Source organism: Tursiops truncatus, chromosome 4, assembly GCF_011762595.2.
Source record: "Tursiops truncatus isolate mTurTru1 chromosome 4, mTurTru1.mat.Y, whole genome shotgun sequence".
Lineage (NCBI taxonomy): Eukaryota > Metazoa > Chordata > Mammalia > Artiodactyla > Delphinidae > Tursiops > Tursiops truncatus.
Window position 1 is genome coordinate 48,319,873 of NC_047037.1, and position 4,622 is coordinate 48,324,494.

At 44.5% G+C, this 4,622-nt stretch overlaps 1 pseudogene; it reads right to left on the reverse strand.

The window, feature by feature from the left end:
- Window positions 1–2,269: 2,269 nt before the first annotated feature.
- On the reverse strand, window positions 2,270–2,454 carry LOC101332237 (ATP synthase F(0) complex subunit k, mitochondrial pseudogene; annotated as a pseudogene).
- Between the last annotated feature and the right edge of the window lie 2,168 nt (window positions 2,455–4,622).

A 4,622-nucleotide genomic window follows, 5' to 3' on the forward strand; every position in this document is an offset into this window, starting at 1 on the left:
TGTTTCATGGTGTTTCTTGGGGAACCTAACCGAAGAAACAGCTTTACAAAGACACTGAGGTAACTTTTGGTTCTGGATCTACTGGATTGTTTTTGGAAGTTATATACAAAAATAATGGGAGAAGTATTGGGGGAGGGGAGAGTGACTCTAGATGATCGCTGAGGGTTGACTGTGAAGAAAACTGTGCAGCTTTTCTCAGGTAAGGCTCGGAATGGCTTCAAAGGTGTTTCTTCAGGCCTGCATTTCCTGCTTGCTATATTTAAAAACATTGTAACATTTAGCAGATATAATCTGTTAAAAATATGATCTGAATGTAGGTAAGCATTTTTGCCCATAGATGTTCAATGAAGTATTTTTTGTAAGAGTGAAATGTTGAAAACAACCTGATTGAGGATCTAGTTAAGGAAATTATGGCAAAGTATGGTGTGTCTACTTAAATGGAATATTATGCATGCACTTAAAATGCATATTTTAAAACATGAAAACTACTACTAATATAGGCATGATAAGGACTTTTTCCCCTGCCTCCCTGCTTCTGTTTATATTTCCTGTTGCTCCTTAAGAGTAATGACTTCTGAGAGGGAGGCCAGAAGAAGGTGGAGTTGGAAGGAGGACAAGTGTGCAGTACAGCAAAGTGGATAAAACTGACGTAAACATCACGAAGTGAGGAAATGGGAAGGGAATCAAAAGGAACTGCACCAGCTGAGCTCCGCTCCCCACTCCATCTCCTTGGGCTGCATCCCTGCCACCAACAAAGGAGTGACCACATGTCTATCGTTTATTGTATGCCGACTACAGGCCACACACCATCCTAGGTGTTTTAAAACATCATTTGTAATATTTCTGATAACCTTCTAGGAAAATATCACAATTCTATTTTTTCAAATATGGAAAAGTAAGAATCAGGATGATGTAAGCAACCAGCCTATAATCACTCAACAGAATTCAAACTCTAGTATTTCTGCTGCTTAGAAAATCGGGGCTAGGGACAGGAAAATGACCTTTCCCACGTGATGGGGAAGTGATTACCAAATGCCAGAAAAAGACCAGGGAATGTGTAACTGCAGGAACTTAGGAAGACAGTGTGTCTAATCCAAGCTGGGCTAGCTCTTGGTGTGGCCACCTGCAAGGTGACCTTGTTCTCATCTTGTTTCCTTTAATTTTATATTGAACTGACTGTAGACTTGCCACTGAGTGTGGCACAGAGTGTTGGTCTTTTCCTACAGTTGAGCCAGTTCTCAGGGCAGCAGACAATCACCAAACAGGAATTCCAGCTGAGAGGTGTGCATCTAGCCATGTGCCATGGCCATCTGCCTCTCTGGAAGGATGTTCTTCATGGCTCTAGAGAGGTGCAGCAAGTTGGCTGAGTCAGCTCCTTACTGGCTGTTGAGAGCAGATTGTGTAAACCTCCACCCAACTCTGTTCAATGATATCCCGAGGGTAGCTTAAAAGCTGCCATGGTGTGGGTATTTGCACCTGTGGAAATCAGCAAACACTGCAGATTTCCCTGCAGAGGGCTTTTATCTTGGAGATCCAGTTGATTACTGGGCGTCTCCCTGGAGGAACAGAGGCTGTCCAGTAGACTGTGCCATCTCTTCTGCTGTGGCAAAGACAAGGTGGTAAAACAGTGGGTAATGTCAGCTGTGTCTTCAAACCTATTGGGGTTTTAGGGAGCCAGTAAGTACATTCCTTTTCCCTGACCCAGTTTGGAAGCAATTGGGATATACAGAACGGTCAGGCAGATGGAGTCCAATGTGTCACTCTTTTGCTGATAAAGGCTGGATGGTGAATATGGTTTAAGTGCAGCAAGAATGAGCTTCCGGTACTTCACTCCAGATTCAGGCAGACTTATCCACCTGGTCACAAGCTCACCTGGACAGCCAGCAGCATATGGAGTTCTCCTACTGAAAAACTTAGAGCACGGAGAATCAGAACACTTGCTGTCTAGGAGCAGCTGACTCTCCAGAGGAAGGAGAGAGGAAAGGACTGAGTTCTCGTTGCCTGATTCCTCTCCCAAAGGCTCTGGGCAGAGCAGTCACTCCACTCTGGGGGAGAATCAGTGAGGGAGCAGATAGGAGAAGCATTATGACTTGCATCGAGTGCCCACCACATGGAAGAGAATGACCACTGTCCTCTGAAAACCTAAACAACCAAGTGGGAAAGTGATGAGAAATGTAAACTGGATTCTTTTTTGTGCAAATTGAGTGTCACATTGAGTTGACTGTAGCTTTTCCAGGCAGGGGAAATTAACAAATGAGGTACAGAGAATTTAGACTCCATAAGTTGCTTTCACAGCTGGAGTGTTTTAGACCTTATGTTGAAGTGTAAGACCATCAAAGCAACGCCTCCACATGTGGCCGGTACACAATTCAATCTACCTGTGAGAGTATAAGAGTTGAAGTATTTTTTAATATCAGTGAAATGGAATTGTGCCTCAGTTTCTGGACCTGTCATGATTTCAGTCTTGCAAAAGGCATGCATTCTGTAACCTGTATACTTCAACATACACAGCTAGCCCTCAACCTGGCCAGAAGAAGCCCTGTAAACTGCATTCTGCAGGTCTCAGTCTGGACACACATTTCTGCCTTCCCAGTATAGATGGTTTTTTTTTGTTGTTGTTGTTTTGTTTTGTTTTGCAGTACGCGGGCCTCTCACTGTTGTGGCCTCTCCCGTTGCGGAGCACAGGCTCCGGACGCGCAGGCCCAGCGGCCGTGACTCACAGGCCCAGCTGCTCCACAGCACGTGGGATCTTCCCAGACCGGGGCATGAACCCATGTCCCCTGCATCGACAGGCAGACTCTCAACCACTGAGCCACCAGGGAAGCACAGATGTTTTTAAAAGTATCAGATTGTCCTGTATCTTGAGGAATATATGGTAGTGTTCTTATGCGCACACACGCGCACACACACACCCCCTTTCCAGCCATGACACTGCAGATGGTGTCTACAAAAGAAAATGCAGTCTATAAAAGTAATTACGGAACCTCAGAGTCCCCTTCAAGCCTGAGACATCCTGAGTAATCCACCCACAGGTGAAAAATTCTTGTGGGACCTGTCTCAGAGTAAGCTTTGCCTGTCCCTCTTCTCTGTGGAGCCTTTCCCCAGAAGCCTCTGGGGTACCTGGCCTTTATCCTGATACCACTGACTTCTCCTGTCTCCATTGGTTGTGAGCTGATGCCTTACACTGGCTGGTCAACAGGCTACACGAAGGGTGGCATTCTGCAGTGAGTCTTTACAGGGTTGTTTTTTGTTTTTTTTTTTTTAATTTTTGGCTGTGTTGGGTCTTTGTTGCTGCGCGTGGGCTTTCTCTAGTTGTGGCGAGCAGGGGCTACTCTTTGTTGTGGTGCGTGAGCTTCTCATTGTGGTGGCTTCTCTTGTTACGGAGCACGGGCTCTAGGCACGCGGGCTTCAGTAGCTGTGGCGCACAGGCTTAGCTGCTCCGCAGCATGTGGGATCTTCCTGGACCAGGGCTCGAACCTGTGTCCCCTGCATTGGCAGGCAGATTCTTAACCACTGTGCCACCAGGGAAGTCCGACAGGGTTTTTTTTTAAAGTGCATATCCCCTCAGTTCTCATTTAGAAAATGTGGAAATATTCTGCCCTTATCAATCTTCTGATATCCTGCCTGCTAGAGCAGTCTAGACCAGAGAAGCTTCGAACTGTGTGAATGGGCTGTTTCCAGACTTAGCTCCTGGCTCTATTTCCATTATAGTGAAACGGTCCAAGAACTGGCTATCCCTTTGGAACAATGAAAGGAATATAACTATTTCCATAGAGCTTGAGTTTAGTGTGCAGGATAATTCCTAGTTAGTTATTCTTGCTGTGCTTTTATATACTCATGTCTCTTAGTGCATTATTATTCAGAATACTTACTAGGTGGTAAAAAAATCAATGATAACTTGCTGTTTGGGACATGAATTTGAATCCTTTGGAATTTCTCTAGTACAAGTTGGATCATGATCTCAGCCTCCTTCCACTGGTCTTGTGATTCTCCTTCTGTCATAAAAATGATCTATAATGTCTTGCAGGTCTTATTATGTTTGGACTGTAATTTCTAAAGCTTTGGATTTTGATTAAAACCAAAATGAGAATACACTTTAGATTTTATGGTTAGAGCCTTCCCAATTGATGATATTAGACTGTTAATACCTCCAGAAGATTTTCTTATTTGATTGAACATAAGCCTGGACTTTACACTGAAACTCAGTATTTGCCTGTTCATCTATCCAACAACGGCTTATTGAATGCCCGTGATGTGCCAGGCTCTGCCCTGGGCACCAAGGATTAATGTACACCCAAGAAGTAGAATGAAGAGGAAGACATGTTGGAAAATCATCACAATTTAGTAAGTATTATAATGGTGGGTTACTAGAAATGGTGGCGGGATGGAAGAGTTATGTAAGATATGTGAGACTGAAGCACTTGAGTTAAACTTGGAGAATGAAGAGGAATTTCTCAAGAGGACAAATCGGGGAAGAGCCTTCCAGGCAGAGTGGAAGGCTTAGAGAACAAGGCATTTGGTGGACCAAAGCAGTATTGTTGGAGTGCAAAGGGCAAGGGGAGCAGCGGGTGAGGCTTAGACTGGGCCACATGCTGTTAGAACTGTTTTATATTGATTATCTT